General features: G+C 38.9%; 1 long non-coding RNA gene across 1 annotated transcript in view; it reads left to right on the plus strand.

Annotated features, from left to right (window-relative positions):
- The first annotated feature begins 237 nt into the window (after nucleotides 1–237).
- The window catches only part of LOC115278927, a 40290-nt gene continuing 18138 nt past the window's right edge, over nucleotides 238–22389 (plus strand). Inside the window, exon 1 of the long non-coding RNA XR_003903121.1 lies at nucleotides 238–488. This is a non-coding gene — a long non-coding RNA (uncharacterized LOC115278927). The remainder of the gene's footprint in view (nucleotides 489–22389) is intronic.

Raw genomic sequence — 22389 nt, forward strand, 5'->3', positions numbered from 1 at the left:
CAAGATCAGAAGTGTGAGATGCAGGGAAGGCAGAGGGTTTGCGTCTGTGTTTCTGGGGCTGTGTGTGCATCCGGGGTGCCCTGTTCTTGTAGACGGAAGAGGAGGCAGTAAATTGGCTTGGCCCGGGGAAATCTAAGTGGCTCGGGAGTGAGAATTGTCAGTGACAAAAACTGCAGTGGCTGCCAACCAGTAATTTGCACTTCATGCCACCTTTATTTCTTGTCCAAAGGGAGAAAAAAGGCCTTGAAGCACCAGAGGAGGAGGGAGAAGAAAGGAAGCGCTGGTGGGAGCTGAAGTCAGGTTGGTTTCCTTCCTGACCTCACCCACGCTCTCCCACTCTTCCTGTCTGTGCTCAGCTGCCGCCCAGGCAGGGGCTGCTAAGGATTGCTGGGCGACTCTCTGAGAATCTGTGGCTGTTTCCTGGGAACCATTGCCCCTCCTTGCCATCCTGTTGAGTTATAGGGGCAGCGGCAGGAGGCTCTTATGTGGTAAGTGTCCCTTAAAGGATAAGTGAATGAATGAGTAGCAATATGTTTGTGACTCTACAGTTTTCCAATTTTCCAAACATCAACTGGGTTTCTGACCATTCAGTTTGATCCTGACAGTAACTATCTGGAGTTAACATCAGACTCTGCAGGCTTCAAGGCTCAGTCCAAAAACTGTTCCCACTTAAGACCCAGTTGCAGGTATTAGGTACCACGTTACCCACATTTCTGTCTGACTTGCTATGAATTTGGAGGTTCCCACAACCTCTTTCTAAGGTTCATTAATTCCTAGAATGTCTCACAGAACTCAGGAAGGCACTTTACATACTATTACTGGTTTACTGTAAAGGACACAGGTTACATAGAGCCAAATGGAAGTCTTGCACAGGACAAGGTATGGCCGAAGAGGCACGGAGCTTCCATGCCCTTCCCAGGCATGCCACCCTCCTAGCACCTAGATATATTCACCAACAAGGATGCTCTCTGAATCCCATTTTTTGGGTGTTTCTATGGAGGTTTCTTTACGTAGACATGATTGATTAAGTACTTGGCCATTGATGGTTGAATTCGATCTCTAGCCCTTCTTCTCTCCCTGGAGGCCAGGGAGTGGGGCTGAAAGTTCCTGTTCTTTTTGGGGAGTAGCCCCCATTCTGATGCTATCTAGGGGCCCTCAAGATCACCTTCTGATCATAAACTCAGGAATGATTGAAAGAGGCTCAGGAATACTGAAAGGCGCTCCTACCACTCAGGAAATTACAAGAGTTTTGGAACCAATATGCCAGGAACTGGGGACAAAGGCCAAATATATATTTCACAGTATGCCATAAGATGTATTTAGATATTAAAAATTAAACTCTTTGGGAGGTATATGACTTTTTTTATGATATTGGGATAAATCATTTGGTTCATTCTAAGGGTAATCTGATCTCTGCCTCCCCCACTTCAAAAAAACAGGAATTGTCCTAAAAAGCCCTCTCAACCTATAGGAAAGGCCAACATTTGTTTTCTGGAGCTGATGTAACAAAATGCCACAAACTGGGTAGCTTAAACAACATGAGTATATTTTTTTTCACAATCCTGGAGGCGAGAAATTCAAAATCAAAGGAACGGCAGCATTGGCTCCTTTTGAGGGCTGTGAATGAGGGATCTGTTTGGGGCCTCTCTCCATGGCTGGTATATGGCTCTGTTCTTTGTCTCATCATCTTTGTCATCCGTCTGTTCTTATCTCTGTGTGTAAATTTCTCCTTTTAAATAAGGACAACAGTTTAGTAGTATAGGACAACCTACCATAATATGATCTCACTTTTACTTGATTAAGAGCCTTCCAAGTAAGATTACATCCTGAGATCCTAGATGCTAGAACTTTAACACATGAATTTGGGGGCATACAATTCAACCCCTAACACCATCTTTGCCAGTGGTTTGTTGCTAAACGTGAGATGATCACTTTCTGAAATAGTCACAGGCTATTATGGGGGATTTTGGGTGGAGACATAAGGAGGACTTGTTACGGATGAAATATTTCAGTCCACAAAGAGTGCAGACACTATGGTGAAAGCACCATAAATTATCTCTTTCCCTGGAAAGTCCCTACTCAGACACACCAAGCGGCCTAGCCTTGTAGTTCTGTTCCCAGCACTATGCCCCTTTCATCCAACCTACAGTTTGAGACTTCAGCCTCCTTCATGCTCTTTTGTTCACAGCCATTGAATAGTGGTTTTCATCAATCCCACGTGCATATCCAGGATATGTTTCCAGGATGTATGGGAACAGAATAATTCTCAGTGCTGTATTTCCCAAATTCTGATGTCTTCCTGTCTAGAACACAGGTTTGTTCTGTTCTATATTTCTGTTGTGTTTAGAAAGAGTGGTATATTTCTACCCAATGCCCAGGCCATATTCCAGCTTGGCCAAATCAGAATATCTGATTGTGGGACCTTGATTTTTTTTAAACTTCCCTGATTTTACAACACAGAGTTAAGAATCACTGAGCTAAAAAAGCAACATGAAGAAGGGCAGGAGGGGGCCTGGCTTGGATATCCTGAGTACAAGTTGCATATACATTTCCCAAAAGCAAACACTAAGTCTCGGAGAGAGAGTACAGTATAAATGCATGCCATGACCAAGAAATGCTTTTCTAATTGCAAAATAATTGGAACAATCATCCCTGTCCAGAGTGCATGTAACATCTTACCTCATCAGCAAAAGAAGTTCTAGTTTCTGTTTGTTAATTGGATTCCTGATTGCAAGTGGACTTCTGCAATCAGGGGGGGTTTTAGCACAGAGAAAGAACACAAAAATGAAAGCAAGTTCAAAGGTGGCCACCCTTAATTCTACCCCTGGCTGCACACAATGTTTGCTAGAGTTTTAAAATTAAAATCATTTTACTACTTTCCTTTTCAGCCGTGTGAAGTTTCGTTTTGAAATAAATTATACATTTATGTAATTTGAAGGGATAAATCATACTAGAATTATTTATTAAGAAAACAGCACCTTTGTGCCCCTCATCTTATTTCCTTCTTTCGCAGTAAAACCTTTGTATCATTTGCTGCCGCTTTGTAGATTTTAGCTCCTTGTGTCATCTTGTCCTCTCCTAACAGAGCCTTGGGGTCTCTATATTTGTCTCCACAGAGTCATTATGTTGAGTAACTTGCTGCCAAATTTTGATCATACTTTTCATTCTTTGTGATGCACAGTTTTTCTTGTGGGTGTTCTTACGTAAACGTTTCTTTTTTCCTTTTATCTTCCCATTTTTCTCTTTGTTTCTTTGCCTTCTGCTTCCTTGAAAAAGAAAAAACATTGAGGCAAGATTCAGAGAACAAAAAGTAACCACTTTGAAGTTTACAATTCAGTAGCATTTAGTAATTTACCATGTTGTATCTCCATTACCACCATCTAATTCCAGAGCATTTTCACCATACCAAAAGGAAACCTCTAACCCACTAAGCAGTCTCCCTTTTTTTTTTTCGCTCGATAAGACCAAATCCTTATTATATTAGTTATCTATTGCTGTGTAACAAATGACCCTGAAACATACCAGCTTGAACTAGTAATCATTTATTATCTCATAGTTTCCGGAGATCAGAAATAAAGACACATTTTAGACTTAAACGTAGGGTTTCTTACAGGCTATAATCAAAAGGGCTAGCGTCATGTCAACACTGGACGGGGGAGGGCCCATTTCCAAGCTCCCTCACATGGCTTGTGGCCAGATTCAGTTCTCTTTAGGCTGTTAGATGGAGGGCCTCAGTTGCTTGCTGGTTTTGACTAGAGATTAGCCTCAGTTATTTGCCACGTGGGCCTCTCCATGGGTTAGCTGGTGCCAGCAGGTGAGAGAATAATAGAGGACTCAGAGAGGAGGGAGGGAGAGAGAAACAGAGATCTAGGAAGATAGAAGTGAGTCTGTGCAGCCAATCTTGGAGGTGACATCCCATCGCTTTGTGCTGTATTCCATTCATTAGAAGCAGTCATTAGGTCCAGCCCAGACTCAGGGAGGGTGTTACATACATAAGGGTGTGAGTCACCACTGTGCCACGAGCTGGGGATCAATGAAGGACATCTCAGAGGGTACCTACCATGCTTGGCTATGGCTTTCTTCCATTATTTGCTGTTTGAAAATTGTCACCATTTGGAGATCTGTTATCCAATTTTGAGTAATCTTTGGTAATTAAAGGATGATTGTGGTTTTCCCATTGTGCATCCAAAAGAATTTATGTTTATTTAGATGAGAGAAAATTTACACAGGCAAAATTCATAACAAGGCAAGACACAATAAAATTTTGAACATATGTGCTTCACACATGAAAAAGGCAGAGAGAGTTGAATAATTATATAATCCTGTGTCCAAATGTAAATACTCATAAACCCATGTTCTACATACTAGGTATGGAGCAAAATTATATTGATAAGTAAGAAGGGCAAAGATCAATGTTGGCTGAAGCTATTAAGTGGGGAGCAAACTTGAGAAAGACCTTACTTAAAGGAAAATGATCACCACAGTGAGATTTAAAACTATATTATTTAAGCAGCAGGAAATCAGATAATACTTAACATGGAGAAAATATTTTGTGAGTTTGATAGCTGTTTCAAGAATGGCCAGAAGAGGACTCTGATGTCTCTGTGGTGCTCTGGGTGGCAGAGGTAGGACCTCAGGGTGGAAAGAGTTTCTTGAAGCTTTACGTTTTGTCTCCTGAATCCCTACTCCTAACAAGACCTCCCTGTCTGTAAAGTGGGATAATCATCATACATAGCCCATGGAGTTGATGGAGTGAGCCAAGTGGAAGATCAAGGACAGATTCTATTATATTTGCTTGTACTGAACCAGGGCTAAGGGAGGGAAATACTGAGGGATAGGTTTTGGCTTAATATTAAGAAGAATCATCACATTTAATTACTGTTAATTTTTATTTACTTTATAATTTTTTATGTTTTAAGCATTAGCACGTTTTAGAACAAGAGCTGACAAGCTATGGCAAATGGGATTTTGCCCAGGGCCTATTTTGGTTTTTTTCCTCCATTTTTACTGAGAAATAATTGGCATACATGGCTGTATAAATTTAAGGTAAACAGCATGAGTGTTTGATTCACACATATTGTGAAATGATGACAATAGGTTTAGTTAACATCCATCATCTAACAAAGAGACAATAAAAAGAAAAAAATTCTTTTTGTGATAACTCTTAGATCTAGTTTCTTTACAATTTTTCCTAGACATATTGCAGCAGCCCAACCTATAATCATCGCGTTGTACGTTACATCCCTAGTACTTTCTTGTAGCTGGAAGTTTATACCTTTTGACCACTTTCCTCCACTTCCACCTTTCCCTTCCTCTGATAACCACAAATCTTATCTCTTTTTCTATGGGTTTGGTGTGTATATGTGTGGGTGTGTATGCATGCACACGCGTGCATGTGTGCATATATGTGTGTGTGTAAGTTCTACATATAAGTGAGATCATACAGTATTTGCCTTCCTCTGACTGACTTCCTTCATTTAGCACAATACCTTTGAACTTTATCCACAGTGTTGCAAATGGTAGGACGTCCTTGTTTTTTAGTGGCTGAATAATATTCCATTGCATACATAAATACTTCAACTCCTCTATCCATTCATTAATCGATAGAGACTTTTACCATATCTTGGCTATTATAAACAGTGTTGCTATGAACATGGAGGTACACATATCTTTTCCAGTTAGTGTTTTATTTTCTTTGGCTATATTTCCAGAGGTGGAATTGCTGGATCATATGGTAGTTCTACTTTTAATTTTTTGAGGAACCTCCATACTGTTTTCATGGCCTGTTTTCATATAGACCATGTCCTGGCCCGGGTGGCTATACCAGAACACCACATATGGGGCGTCTTAAACAGTAAACGTTTTTTTTTGTCAGTTGTGGAGCCTGGAAAGTGCAGGATGAAGGTGCTGACTCACTGGTATCTGGTAAGACCCCGCTTCCCGGTTTGTAGATGGTCCTCTCCCCCTTGTATCCTCACTTGGCTAAGGGAGAGAGACGCAGCAAGCTCCCTCATGCCTTCTTTTCTAAGGGCGCTGATGACTAATGCCATTCATCAGGGCTCCACCCTCACAAAGTAATTGTCTCTCAAAGGTCCCATCTCCAAATACTACTGCATTGGAGGTTAGGGGTTCAACATATACATTTTGAGGAGGCACAAAAATTCAACTCATAAGAGATTATGAGTGAAGAAGAGTTTTTATACTATCAGAGGGTTATTAAAGAAGCAGAAGTAGCAGCGATGGAGACTATCTGTGGCCCACAAAGCCAGAATTATTCAGTGTCTGCTGCTTTATGGAAAAAAGTTTGCTGACCCCTAGAAAGTTTTCTCAAAGTGGGATGCCAGTCTTGGGGAGTAAGTGACTTTCCTGTGCTTAAAATTTTCTTAGAAGGGGGCACCTGGGTGGCTCAGTCGGTTAAGCTTCTGACTTCAGCTCAGGTCATGATCTCGCTGTTTGTGAGTTTGAGCCCAGCATCAGGCTCAGTGCTGACAGAGGCTGGAGGCTGCTTCGGATTCTGTGTCTCCCTGTCTCTCTGATCCTCCCCACTCTCGTTCTGTCTTTCTCTCTCTCAAAAATAAATAAACATTAGCCAAAACACGGAAAGAGCCTAAATGTCCATTAGCTGATGAGTGGACCAAAAAGATGTGGTATATATATATATATATATATATATATATATATATATATATATATATATATACAATGGAGTATGACATGGCAATGAGCAAGAATGAAATATGGCCATTTGTAGGAAAGTGGATGGACCTCGAGGGTGTCATGCTAAGCAAAATAAGTCAGGCAGAGAAGGACAGATACCATATGTTTGCACTCATAGGTCTAACAGGAGACCAGGAGAAACCTAATGGAGAACCAGGGGGAGGGGAAGAGGGAAAGAGAGTTGGGGAGAGAGAGGGATGCAAAACTTGAGAGACTATTGAATACTGAAAACGAACTGAGGGTTGAAGCAGGAGGGGGGAAAAGAGGTGGTGGTGTTGGAGGAGGACACTTGTGGGGAGGAGCACTGGGTGTTGTATGGAAACTAACTTGACAATAAACTATTTAAAAAAATAAATACACTACAGTACTTTAAAAAAAATAAACATTAAAAAAGAAAAAGAATTTCTTATAAGGACACCTGGGTGGCTCAGCCAGTTAAGTGTCCCATTTCAGCTCAGGTCATGAGCTCGCAGTTCATGGGATTGAGCCCCGTGCTGGGCCCTGCACTGACAGCACGGAACCTGTCTGGGATTCCTCTCTCCCTCTCTCTTTGCTCCTCCCCTGCTCATCCTCTTTCTCTCTCTCAAAAGAAATATATAAACTTAAAAAAAGAAGAAGAAGAAGAAGAAGAAGAAGAAGAAGAAGAAGAAGAAGAAGAAGAAGAAGAAGAAGAAGAAGAGGAGGAAGAAGTTCGCCTGAAGTCAAGTGAGAAAGTGATTAGGAGAGTCTGGATTCAAGCCTGGGTGTGCCTGACTCCAAACCTGTTCTCTTACCTGCCATAGCACCCAACATTTGGTGCCTTCTGTTTGTGGCAGTTGTAAGTAATGTGCATACGCTATCCAAAACCTCTTCCTCCCAGCCCCTGATAATAACATAAAATTCAATAGTCTTTTATTTCTTTATTTTTAAATATTTTCCTTTTTCAGCTATAGGAAGGGGTAGAGCTCCTTATACATTACCTTCTCCGAGTGCCTAAAATATGATGGGTATTTTTAAATGTTTATTTTGGTTATCTAGTACTATGTGTATAGGGAAATGGATTGTTGAAATCCAACATTCCTCCTCTGATTTTTTTGGCCAAAGAACAATGGTTTTCAGTTCTCCAGGCAAGCATAATGAATATTTTTAAAAGAAAATATTATCCTTGAGCTACCTGAATCTATTATTCGTGGTAAGATTCCACATTCCTTCCTGCCTGTTTTTCTACTTCTCCAAGAATATGGCTCTTTTGCATTTCTTTGTTCCTCAGAAGAAAGCCTGAATCTTACTTTGTTTCCTTTATCTTAAAATTCTGCTTGAAGGGAGTTGAGTACCATGTACTGAGGGTGATTGTTAATTCTTTTACAAAGATGGAACTTCCAGCATCCTCTTGTGTACCACAGTGAAGATCACCACAACGTAAAATGTACATAGAGCAATGACTTTTCCTTTTTGCATTGTTTATAACCAGTAGATATGAATTTGACTAAAGAACAGAGAAATTCTTGATTTGGGCTTACGGTCATGGAAGGATTTGAGATAGAAGCAGGTTTTATTTTTTTGCAAGAGCTGGTGGTAAAGGTACAGAACAGGAGAAACCTCGTGCCTAGTGGGACAATTTCTCTAGCATTGAACACAACTCTACATGTTCTCCAGAGGCTTCGAATAAACTAGAATCTGAGTTGTCAAGGGAGATTGTGTGTGATCCCAGGTGGGCCGGTTAGTCTAGCCCTCCCCGAAGTTCGAATCCTAAAAGTAACTATGATGATGCTGAATCGTCCCAAAGGTTGTGGCGAGAAAGGCTGTGCATTAGTTCCTGGGGAGTTCTAGGATCTGGGCTCATGTCTGCATGCTTTGGCTTGAGAATGGGAATAGCCTTGGTGGACAGAACAAGCAAAATGACAGGAAACGGAAGTATAGGCAGGTTGAAGTCACCCAAGGAGAAGGGCACAGGCAAGAAACATACAAGTTCCCGAAACAAGCACTGGCCATAATTGCTTAGTTTTATTACTAATCCTCACCCTAGCGTATACTAAGACATCACATGATTTATTTGTTTATTTGTTTTCATAAAAGTAAAAGATTTCTACTTCACCATCTTTCTGATTGCTTGATTTTATATTGCCCGAAAGAGAAGGTGGTACTCCGTTGGGATTCAATGCAGTATCTCCCACGTGCCTGTGCCTTGAAGGAGATCATATCTGCTCGTGCCAGCCAGAAATAAAATGTGAATAGAGAAGACTATGAGCCAATGAGGACTCAAGTATTAAAATGTGTATGAATTAACGTGTGACTGAAGATTTTGAGAGAGATGCGATCTGATTTGAGTGAAAGACTGGACCCGGCGATCGCGCTGATGGCTTGGAGATTTGCTACACTGAATTCTGCCAGTAGGACCATCCTTCTAACCCCGAATGTTCTGTAGCCTTGCCTCTGAGTTAGAGTTCACTTAGCAGACTGCTGAGCTGCCATTTTGTTTCAAGTGTTTTAAGGGGTCTTTTTCAGTACGCGCGCACACACACACATACATACACATATACATATCTCACATAGCTTTCCTTTCTTTTCCTAAGACCACTCTGCTTTATTAAACTTTCTTAGTCCATTAATACAAAAACCTGGTATCACCTCTATAAAATGCCTTTGATGCTACCCAGTATGGGATAATTGCATGCAAATTTCTGTCATTGCATTTGTTATTATATTTGTTATTGCATATGTTATTGTAATTTCCTATTTATATGTTTACCTCTTCCAACTGCACTGTGACTTCTTTTTTGTTTAGAGAAAAATAAATGGTTTTGAAAAGTCCCTTTGCTCAACAGGACTGGTTTCAGATAAACTAACAGATGATCACATTACTGACTCATGCTAAATCATCTAAAAAGTCAGACACAAAAGACCACATATTGTATAATTGCTTTTATATGAAATATCCAGAAAAGGCAAAATCTGCAGAGATAGAAAACAGGTTAATGGTTATGAAAAGCTGAGGGAAGAGGGAAATGGGGAATGATTGCTTAATGAATATGGAGTTTCTGTGTAGGGTGATGAAAATTCCTGTAACTAAATAGTGGTGACAGCTGTACAACATTGTAAGTATTCTTAATGTCACTAAATTACACACTTAAAAATGGTTATAATAGTAACTTTTATGTTGTGTATTTTGTCACAATAAGAAATAAAATAAAAAATAGAAGTGAACAAAAACACAAATAGTCTCCAAAAAAAAAAGGAGTGAGGCCAATTCCCATGCATCCCTGTGTGTTCCTGAGACTTCTGTCTAGAATTCTGTGACTTTCTTTACCTCTCAGACTTTGAATCCTCGACCTTTTAGGATGCTCTAAGGTGAACCCATAACCTATAGACTTTCCATTAGAATTTTCTTCTGTATCAAAGTCCCCATGATGAATAAAAAATACAAAAGGGGATTTCATACAAGGAAAATGGAACTAATATTATCAGAACCAGGCAGAATTACTTATCAGGCATGAGCAGGGTCTCTTCCTCCTCCTCTCTATACATAACTGTTCTAATTTATACATAACTTTCTGTATGCTTAGGACAAATGTATAAAGTAAAGAAGAAAAATCTTGCTTAGGGGGTTGTTTTTATTGTGGTAAAATATACATAACATAAAAGTTACCATCTTAACTAGTTTATTTTAATTTAGTTTATTTTTTCATCATGATAAGTGCACTCCTTCATGCCTATCACCTATTTCACTCATCTCCTCTCACCTCCTCTCTGATAACCATCAGTTTGTTGTCTATACTGAAGAGTCTGTTTCTTGGTTTGTTTTCTCTCTTTTTTTTTTCTTTGGCTTATTTGTTTTGTTTCCTAAATTCCATATGAGTGGGATCATATGGTATTTGTCTTTCTCTGGCTGACTTATTTTGCTTAGCATAATATTCTTCAGTTCCATCCATGTTGTTGCAAATGGCAAGATTTCATTTTTTATGGCTGAATAATATTTCACATCTCTATATATCTTACATTGTCTTTAGCTACTCATCTATCAGTGGACACTTAAGCTGCTTCTGTATCTTGGCCATTGTAAATAATCCTGCAATAAACATAGGGGTGCATGTATCCTTTTGAATTAGTATTTTTGTTTTCTTTGGGTAAATACCCAATAGTGCAATTACTGGATCATAGGTTAGTTCTGTTTTTATTTTTTGAAGAACCTCTATACTATTTTCCACAGTGGCAAAAAAAAAATCATTTTTTTAAAAATCCCCTCTGATGGAGACAAAGTTTTATATAACATAACTGGAATTTTGCTTTCCATTTCTGAGAACACAAACTACCTTCCCCAACCTGTCTTGCAATTAGGGGAAGGGCTGCGTGTTCTGGCCAATGGGGTGTTAGTAGAAGTAATGTAACCCACTCCCAAGGCTGGTTATGAAATCCCCATGGAGGCTTCCTACTCTCTTTAACTTCTGTAATAACTTTGGTGGTGATATGTTTGAGATCAAGTAGAACTACAAGTTAGAAGGAATCTAGATCCCTACGACACTTGGAAGGGGAGCTGTCAAGGAGAGCCAGGCAACTTGAATAAGATTATGACTTGACATTGTTATCACATTAACCTTTTGAAATTCAGTGTCTGTTTGTTATCACAACATAACCTTTCATGTTCTGACTCATTTACCTCTCAATCTTACTCAACAGAGGTAACTAACTGTATATCCAGTTTTTTCAATCAAAGTATAGAGTATTTCCCTGCCATTATTTGTCCTGTTCCTTTAAAGGAGGTCCCATATGCAGTTTTGGGGACCCACTTAAATGCTAGGATGCCATGTTCTTTCTTAAACCAAGGAAGGGAGTCACATTCTCTTTCTAGCTAGGCATTTGCTTAGAAATGGATATGTGATATGATTCTGGCCAAAGGGAATAAGAGGATGTCTTATACGAAGTTTCTTAGAAAGACATTTCCATAGGTTACAAAAAGATGACTGTTCATCTTTTGTTCCATGTTCATATATAGCCGGAATTTGTGGCACTTTATGTTGGCAAGTGCAGTTATTGTGAGAACAAAGCTTACATGCCAAGCAGAGGGAAAAGATGGTAGTAACTATTGTTCTTCATGACATCCCTGAACCAATAAATTAACCAAACACTCAGGATAATTTTTCATGTCTTTTGGCACATGAGATAATAAAACTTTTATATATTTTAGCCACTTAGAAATATTTTACTGTTACTTGGAGCTGTTTCCAGTGATTTGGTTATTTCAAATAATAGTGCACTATTTACACTTATCATTGGTTTCATCCATAATTCTTTTTCTAGTGTATTTCTGGGTCAAAGAGTATAAGCATTCTAAATCTTTTATAGGTAATACCATATTTTCTTCTAAAACTATTATCTTTCCTTTGGCTTTTAAGCCTGCTGATCTGCATATTATCAATCTATTTAATTTTGATAATCTGGTAAGCAAAATAATATCTCTTTGTTTTATTTTGTATTTTGTATTTCTTTTCTTATAAATAGAGTTGAACATGTTTTCTTTTTATATGCCTAGTGACAATCTGAAGAGTTTTGGTAAGTTGTCTATTCAAATATTTTGACCATTTTCCCATTGACATTTGTATTTTTTATTAATAGGGGGTCTTAACAAAAATAGGACTACTAACTTTTGCATTGCAAATATTTTCTTCCAGTCTGTTGTTGATCTTAGACTATGCTTATAACACCTGTTCCCACATAGGAATTCAACATTTTTATTTCATTGGTCTAAAATTGAATGCCTCCCAATTTTTTTATCTTAAAGTCCCAAGGTTTGTTCTTCTTGGTGGTATTATCAAGGACCAAGAAATCTTTGAGTGTAAATAACCCAAATTTTAAATAATTGACAGAATATTTGAGGGCTAGGATATGTGGGCAAATACTTCTTAAACTACTTTATATAGATAATTGCTTTTCCTAAGAGGGCACCTGAAGGACAGGGAATATATTTTGGTCAAGTGCTTACTTTATGCTAGGCATTATGCTAGGTGCTTTCTTTACATGTGGGTTTTTTTTTTTCAATGTCAGTCCTCATGACATTTCTATAAATTGGTTTTTATTATTACTGTTTCAAGAGAAGTAAGATTAATAGCTTGCTCATGGTCACATGGTCAATAAAGAGTATTGAGTCCGGGTCTTCTTAACTCTGTAACATTGACTTTAACCAAGGTGCAACGTGGTCTCTAATTGATACAGATACTGGATAGATATGTAAAACAAATAAAATTCATATTTTCCATTTCACACTTCTCTTTATGATACTCTTTCTCATATCCTGGAACCAGGAATAAAAAAGCATATCTATGCAATTCAAACATTAGTTTCTTTTCATTGTACCATGATGTCTTCCCTTTAACTGAAAAAGAAAGGTAGGGCATGTTTTATATTTTAGCTGTTTTTATCAAATGCTATTTGTGTATGAAACTGAATCAATTACCAACATTATCAGGCATGTTGATGTTTTCAGGCTAGATCTGTACGTTTTTGGAGACATTGATTAGTTGGGTGATAGCTTTGTGTCATTTATCACCAGGGCTTATTTGTTAGGGACTTAACTTGCTGAATCCCTCCCTGTTTGAAGAGTCACTTCCTCTTGTCTCAGCTGGCTGTCTTTGATGTCTAGTACTGTCTGGTATTATTTTTAAGATGCAAGTGTGGGAAGAAAAGAGGAAATGTGCCTGCATATTGCACCAACCTCTGATCCAGGAGAACTTTTCTACTTCTGAATTTCGAGATATATTCTACCAAGGATTTAAGTTTCTTTGCATGCTAATCCCAATTTAAGCCCTGTCTAATAGCTTTTTCTTGAATAAACATTCAGAATAGCCAAAATAAAAGAACCTTTAATTCAGAGACTGAAAGCCTTGAAAATAGGATCTGGAAAAACCCTAACCAAAGATCCTAATCTTGAGAGCCACTTTTTTTTTTAACTTTGCAAAACAGGTGGGGAGTCAGGAATCTAGATTTCTAATTTTCACTCTGTCACTTACTTATTGAATTGAGTTGAGTAAGTCACTCAAAAGTCCCAGATGGTGTTTTCTCTACAGATAAAGTGGAGGAATTGAATCAGGGTATCACCAAGGTCACTTCTGTTGTTAAGTCTCAGTCTAGAACACCAGAGCAACCCAGACCACGTTGGGGAGTTGCCTGAGTTAGTCTTAACTGCTCTTTTCTACCCTTCACATTCCTTTTCTCTTCTGAGCGCTGTACCCAGATGCTGGTTATTTTTATCTTGGCTCATGAAAGTCTCAGGGTCTCTGATCTTGGGTTTCTTTATTCCAGTTCTCCTAAACATTACTTCTTTTTCCAAAACCTTTCATATTTAAAGTCTCCTAAGGCCTTTCTCCTTGATATGAAATGATATATTAATCCATGAGAATCAGTTAATGGGTTACTACTGCTGAGTAACTTGCTTGCATTCTAACTGCAGAATATATTTATTCCAGAGAAGTGACTCAAAAGGTAGAAATTATAGGCAATATACGTTGGACCAGTGGGAAAAGTTAAGGGTGGTAGTGAGTACAGGGGTCTTCTCAGAAATCACTAGAAAACAGCCACTTGATTTGCCTTGTTGAACAGAACATAAATGTATTATGTTCCTGATCTCCTTGAAAAGACTAAATGACCTTGAAATCTTCTTCTATTTGTAAGGCCCAATATAATTATTTTTTTTTTCAGCAAACAGCTCATACACCTTGAAGGGGGATGTGAGGACCAAAGCTTCCTAGTAATTCAAGGAAGCCTAAGGCCCGTCAGATGTCACCTGAATTCAATGGCCCTGTTAAACAGTGGAGCCTAAGAGACCTGACAAAATCCCTTTCTTAATTTTAAGACCTTTAGGCTCTAGTCATTGCTTATGGAGACTCATTCTTTTCCTGCAGAGAATTTTGAGCTCTCTGTAGTCAGGGCTCAGGCATTTTGCTTCTTTTTATGCTCCATGGAGCCTTGCATGGGCTGGGAACATAGAACCGCTTAATGACTACTTGCTGACATATCATCCTTCTGGAAGAGGGGCCAAAACAGTATACATTCATTACCTCATTTTTCTGGGATAAAGCAGCTTTTGAAATATCAGTAGAATCAGAATCTTTATTTTTGCAGAAAGAGAAAAACAAAGAAATTATAAGGACTTGTCTTATGTCACAACTAGAAAGTGTGACAGAGTTTGGATTAAAACTAAATTTTGACAAGTAGCTGAAGCAGAAAACACAAAAAGGATCGTCTTTTCTGCGATCACTCTCTTGGCCCTTATGTTCTCATGAACAGATTTGAGCAAAAGGAGAGAAAAGAGAAATGCCTGAGAATGTGAGCTAGTTTCATAGGACAGTTTGAACCAGACAGATTCTAGATACATTGGATGCTGGTGTGGTAGAGGACTTAAAATGGAAGAGAATTTTGTAGGGGTAATTAAAGATGCTGTCCAGAATCTTATCCGCTTACCTATAAAGCCCTTTTTGTGGGTCACCGTCTCACATTTTGAATTGGAAGAGTCAGAGTCATGCCCTAGAACTTTCACTTAGCAGCTAAGAGCTTTTGGGTGAAGTTCACAGTAAAGATGCCAATGCTTTTCTCACTGCCTACCAAGCCCTATATTCTAGGGCTCCTGGCTTCCTCTGTTCCAACCTCATGGTCCACCTTGCTAGTTCCTCACTACAGTAACCATGCTCCTGTCTCAGGGCCTTTGCACCTGCTGTTCCCTCTCCCTGGAATGCTCTTCTTTTGAAGAGCTGCATCACTGGACCCTCCTTTAGGTCTCCTCCTGCCACATTATTAGTGGCATTATACTTTCCTCATAATCCAGTATGAAGTATCATCTCTGTATTATTATATGTAAAACAAGAATAAACGCCCTACTTGAAGAGTTAATAAATGTGAAAAATCTTGGTAAACTTTCAGGTACTATAGAAATAAAAAAAATTTATTGTTTTTATAACTCTGAGACCTGGAAAAAAAACAAAAACCACTAAGAGTTTTAAATTTAAATATTGATCAAAAAAATGTTTTTCCAAATTGGATTGACCTTTTGAACACCTTTTCATTTTTTTCTTCTCATTTTAGCAATTACAGTCATGATATAAATATGACGACTAGTGGTGATATCCAGATTATCTAAGTATACAAGGTTCATTTTCTGACTTTCTTAGCCCTTAATTGAATCAGATCAACTTTATGACTCTTACTATCTTTGAGAACAAAGGGATTTTTCCAGTTTTAACAGCAGTTGGCAAATCAGGAGGACTCCTTTTAGGTGAAAGATGATAAGTTTGACTTCAGACATAGCAATTTTGATGTGCAAGTGTAACTTCCACATGAAAAATCCCTAATGGGCCGTTGGATGTTATCAACTGGTGATACAGGAAGAAGTTAGTGAAGTGTTATTTATTGGGTCTCATCCAAAAGAAGATAGTAGGGTTAAATGTGGAAATGGGCCATATCCCAAGACAGTTCAATATTAAAACACCAACATGAATGACACAGTCTTGCCAAGTGCTCACTATGTGCTAGACACCATGCTTTGGGTTTCTTTGTGCATTATTTCATTTAAGTCTTTCAATTACCTTATGAGGAGGTGCTAACATTATCCCCATTTTCAGTTGAAGTAACCAAGGTTTAATTAAATAAAATAATTTGCAGAAGCGTTCAGACCTACTGAGCTAGCATTCAAACCCAGGTTTGTTTAACTTGAAAGTCAAAGCTTTTAATCACTATATTAGGTTGTACAGTGTATAATTTATGCAATACAAATTAAGCATGTTCTCAGCAGGAAGACTGTCCCCTTGTAATGCGTTACATAAGAGGCCCATGAAGTCCCTGAAATGACTCTAGGCTGTCTCAGAGTAGAGTCCAATATGAAATCCAAAGGGAGATTTCATATTTCCTACTCATACACTGGATATTCATAATGTGTCCTTTAGGAAAATACTATCCCTCTTTTTTTAAAGTGTCAGTGCAATTGCATGTGACACAGGCTTTTGTGTAGAGTTCACTTTTATTTCTGCAAGCACTGAGATATGTATTATATGAGTTTTTGTATCTCCTTGAAATAAATATAATGTGCATATTATAACTAAGCTGAAATAGTTCCTGGCATGAAAGCAAAGAATGATGAATGAAACCTAGTGTGATTTACCTATGATTAGCAACTTTGACTGTGCTCCTTTGTGTCTGTCTTATGTCCTTTCCTTCATTTCATTCCAAACAGGACTAACACAGAACAAATAGCCATACTAAATCATACTAAATAATTCAGTGCAGCCCTTCCGGATATTTGCAAGGTGTGTATATTAAAGATGACAATGATCTTCCTAGGGAGAAGAAGGACCGGAGACTTTCCACATACTCAGGAAATGTGTTTAGACATACATTTATATTCTTTGCTTTGTTTCTTTCAAAGATTTAGTTTCTTTCACACTTTTGTGAGTATATTACAGTGGGAGTCGGCATACAAACCTTGTTTCCACTTTCTCCGTTACATACTTAGGGGACCTATACCATGCCAAACAGTTTAGCAGCAGGGTAGGTAGTGTGGGTAGGCAGTGGCATTGAGGGTTTAAAACAAATATATACCCTACCCCCCACCCCGCACATCCCAAGGAGGTGGCTAGTGAGAGGAACTCATGGACAGGTGCTAAATTCCTCATAGGCAACAGGCAGTCAGCTGATAGCCACTCTTGCACTTGGAACGATGGTCAAGTCTCCAGTTCCTGGCAGCTAGGATTGCCAAGAATAAAGCAGTTTTGAGTCAGTGTATAGTTTATCATAATGGAAATGGAGACTCAGAGGGAAGCAGAATGAAGTACAGTTCTCAAAACCAAGGCAGAAGGGCAGGACTAGGACCTGAAGGTCCTAAATTCCCAGTATTTGGCTAGAGCGGTGTGTCTCCTGGCCTCTGTTAAGATGAGTGCAAAAGGTCAATGAGACCATTTCTGTAGGTGGGCTCAAAAACATCCGGACACAAAGCAGGGTCTTCGACTTCGCAATCTAATTTTACTGCACCTTCAGTGAACAAACCATACACAATGATACTGATTTGGGCTAGCAGCACAATAAATTAATATTGGACAACAGAGCAGGGCTGTGCTGAGGTAATAATATATACAAATGAATAAATGTTTACCTAACTCATAAGTGTCAGTTAGGGTCCAAATACAAAAAGTTGGCACATTCAGATAAGTAATTGCAAAAAGTTTAATGGAGTATTGACGAGAGTGTAGGTAGGAAAGGAAAACCAGCCACTGGGGGGTGAAGAACCATGCAGCCACTCCCGGTGGGGAGCCGTCGCGTCACTAAAAGGATGGGAGCTGAGAACAGAAGCCACCTACACCCATGAGGCATATGGTCTACATTGACATGACTTTGCTATTTCAAGCAACTTGTGCCCAGGAAGATGACATTTCAAATACCTTCATTGCTTGTTTTAGGAACTTTCTAAACGTCCATTCATCGCAATACCATATGGCTTAACATATCCTCATTTGAGTAATATCCACTACTCAGGATAACAGATAGCTCAACCAAGCTTATCAGACAATTATTTATTCTTTAACTCACCTGGAAGCCCTCTCGTGCTACATCCACCAATCCTAAGCTGTTATGTCATGAACTTGGCCCAGTCCTAGGCAAGCACTCCCATATACTGACTTTGTTCTTCCCCCTGCAAGTTGCTGCTAAGACTGTCAAGGTAGTGATCTACCTTCCTGTGAGAAGCAACAAACTCAGCTTTGCTTTATCAACAGATAATTTTGGTAATATTTTTGGGGACCCAGCATTTGACAGAGCTGTTACTTAAAACCAGAACAAAAGCTGGCCTGTGGGAGCTGTGGCCTCCAGAGTTGGGGAATGCAGCCTTTATTGGCCAGGTCAGTGCAAGGCTTGCAGATACAATAGTGGCCCTTGGGTCTCCTGCTCATGACTCTTCACATTTACATTCAGCTGGAAACCAGAGGGTGTGGAAGCTCTGGGTGCAGCCCCCTAGATTCAGGGCAGGGTGGCAAAGGGCGAGATTCACATGTGGAGAGGAAAAGGAGACTGTCCAGCACAGGGATCAGAAATAAAATCAACACAAACCCCTACATGCAGGTCTAAGCTGCATCCTTAAATATTTAGACCTGCAAAAACTGACCTTGAAAAAGTGGACTTTCTAGAAATGCACTGAATTAACACCTTCTAAGAACTGGTTTTAAGTTCTAAAATGAGTTGAAAATCATGTATAGTAAAAATGACCCTGGAAAATCTCTAAATTGCCCATAAATATAGAGTACACACAGTTTTGGTAAATAGCCCTGTACAGTAATACATATGTACAACTGGATAATATATACCACATGCAATTTCATGGGAGGACAGTAATCAGCAGGTAAATAATTCAGGTTTTTGTAACACTTCCACAATTTTGTGAAAACTCCAAATGACCAGTTCCAGCATTATCATTTTGCTCTACATTCATTTTAACAGTTCATCAGTTTCAGTCAGTGTTCTTTTAAGACTTTAAAGTAATTCTTTTTTTAAGCTTTATTTGGGAATAATTTCTGATTTAGAGACAAGTTTCATGAAATTACATAGAGTATCTGTATGCCCTTTCTACAGATTCACTAGTTTTTACTATTTTGCCACATTTTCTTTTTAATTATCTTACTGTGTGTGTGCACACACACACACACACACACACACACAGTTTTTGTAGACCTGTCTGAGAGTAGATTGAATACATCATGACTTAATACTGCAGTGTGTTTCTCAAGAATAAGAGTATTTTCTTCTATAACCACAGTCTAGCTATCAAATTTATGACATTTAACATGGCTACGCTTATTATTTATATAATGTATAGTCCATTTCCAGTTTTTCAAAAATGTTTTTATTTTTGGGGGGGGGAGAAAGAAAGAGAGAGCATGGGAGGGGCAGAGAGAGAGGGAGAGAAAGGATCCACGTGGTCAGCGCAGAGCCCAAAGCAGGGCTCAAGCTCACAAACTGGGAGACCATGACCTGAGTCAAAATCAGACACTTAACTGACTGAGCCCCCCAGGCATCCCTAGTCCATTTCCAGTTTTGTCGATTAGTCCAATTATGTCATTTGCAGCAGTTTTTCTCCAGAAGCTAGACTATTATCCCGTATTGTTATCATTCTTATTTAATTCTTATTTGATTTGGAATGGCTCTTTACCCTATTTTATCTTTCCTGACCTTGAAAATTTTGAGGAATAAAGACCAATGGTTTTACAGACTGCCTTTGAAGGTGGTTTACCTAGTGTTTCCTCATTATGTGATTCTGGCTATGTATTTTTTGGCAGATAATGTTAAATTAAGTGATGTATGTTCTTCTTAGGCTATCACACCTGTTAGCACATCATGCCTGTCCTATATTCATGATGCTAATTTCCACCAGTTGGTTGGGGTGCTGTTTGTTTCTCCACTATGTGGCAAATTATAGCTTTTGTAAATGGTGATTTGAGATTATGTTAATAAGCTGTTTCTCATCAACACCCTCCTCCTCCCACTCCAAGTTAATTCCTTAATTTCTTCTTGGAAGAATCATTACTCAGTTCTATCCTCACCACATATGAAACCGTTTAATGTTTGAAAATCCCTTGGGGGTGGATTTGGGAAATCACAGAAACTCTTAGATTTATTTTAATTTTTGGCCAAGCTGATTGAATTCATGTAAATTAAATGTGGGTCTGTTGAAGTTCTATTATAATAACCATAAAAGAAAAGTACTCTGGGTAGGAGCTATAATCAGTCACATTTTATACGGACAAAATGACTGACCAATAAATCAGATGTTCAGTGTACAGTTTACTGAAAAATGATCCTGATGAATATAATTTCAATAGAGTAAACATAAAAATGTTTTAACTGTGCTGAATAGAAAATTCAATAATAAATTAAACTGGCCTAATGATATTTGCTCTGTAAAGTGCTTGCTTGACAAAAATTTGCCAGCGGTGTTAAAATTCTAAGTTAAATGTTTGTATTTCTGAAGATGGAACCCAGATGTCCATACCATCAAAAAATGGGGTAGGAATTGCAGGTTCAGGCAGTATAGCTGGGCGCTTTAGCACATGGGTGTTGGAGTCTCGGTCCCAGTGTTCCAACTTCCTTTCTGCCAGTTACTAGATGTGACCATGGGCAGCTCATTTCATCTTTGCCTCAATTGCTCTATCTGTAAAATGAGAACATAATGATATACATTGTCTCTTATGAGGATTGAAGGATTTAAACTGTATCAAATTCTTAGAAGAATGAGTCCTATTATACAATCGGTCTCAGTAAGAGTGAATCTCAGTAATTAATCTCATTAAGAGTCACCATCATCATTGCCACCATCTTTGTATCTTCACCTCTGGGCTGTGTCTCTTGAGCATGGAGGAAGGAGCTATTTCAAGGCTGGAATCTTATTGGATTTGAGACTAGATGATAAAGTAATATCCAGGATACGGCATCTTATTCTTTGGTAGCAGTTTATAAACTGAGTAAAGCAGTGCTATGGATGCTTCTTAGCAGGGGACACGATAAGTCATCCTTAAAGTGTTTAGATTATACCTCTCAGTTGATGCTTCATCCCTGGAAGCATCATTTTAAAACCATGGCTACTGTCATAGCTGCCAGGCTATCAGTTTTCATGCCAATGGCATGCTATGAGATTAAACCAAATTATCTTGTTGAATCTTAGCAACAACTTCATGAGAGATTATTAGTCTCATCTTATTAAAAAAGAAACCAATTTTGAGAAACTGTAAGATTTGTTCTAGTTCATGGATCTTTCAAGACATAGAGCCAGGATTTGAACCCTGGTATGAAAAACCGGGTACTGCTCCTCTACACCATCCTGCTTTCTGGAAATATTCCCTCACATCTGTGGGGTTATTGTCCTTGTACTTTGCATTGACTTTGCCTGTAATAGATTGAGGCTTCTTCAGATTGGGTATTGTAGTAAATGATACTTCTTTTTAAAAATTTTATTTATTTATTTGAGAGAGATCGGGTACATGCAAGTAGGAGAAAAAGTCTCAAGCAGGCTCCACTCAGCATAGCCCTATGCAGGTTTGATCCCATGACCCTGGGGTGAAGACCTGAGCCAAAATCAAGAGTAGGACACTCAAACAACTGAGCCACCCAGGTGCCCTGTAAGTGACACTTTTTTGCTGTGTTAATCAGAGTTCTATAAGAAAAGGAGATGTTGCACCTATAAGAATAATTTAAGAAAATGTAATACAGCGTCTCTGTACCAAGGTGCTGCAAGGTTAAGTGATTCAGAAAGGATGGCAAAAGCCCTCTAAGACTAGCAGTGACAGGAAGCTACTCCTATCGTCAGGCTGACACAAACAAGGCTAAAGAGACTACCTCTGGAATCTGGAGGGAGCTGCGGCCACCTGATGGGGGCCATCTGAGATGCTGGCTCAAGGGGAACACAACCCCTGCTAAACCGCTGTCTAGTGGGAGAAGAGTGAGAGTAAAAACTTCAACTTTCCTCTTCTCTCATCTGATCTTATGTCTGTACTTCTTCTTCTTCTTCTTTTTTTTTTTTCGTAAATGTTTATTTTTGGGAGAGCACAAGTGGGGGAGGGGCAGAGGGAGGGGGACAGAAGATCCAAACTGGACTCTGTGCTCACAGGCTGATAGCAGCGAGCCCGACGTGGGGCTCAAATTCACCAACTATGAGATCATGACCTAAACTGAAGC

Source organism: Suricata suricatta, chromosome 15, assembly GCF_006229205.1.
Source record: "Suricata suricatta isolate VVHF042 chromosome 15, meerkat_22Aug2017_6uvM2_HiC, whole genome shotgun sequence".
Lineage (NCBI taxonomy): Eukaryota > Metazoa > Chordata > Mammalia > Carnivora > Herpestidae > Suricata > Suricata suricatta.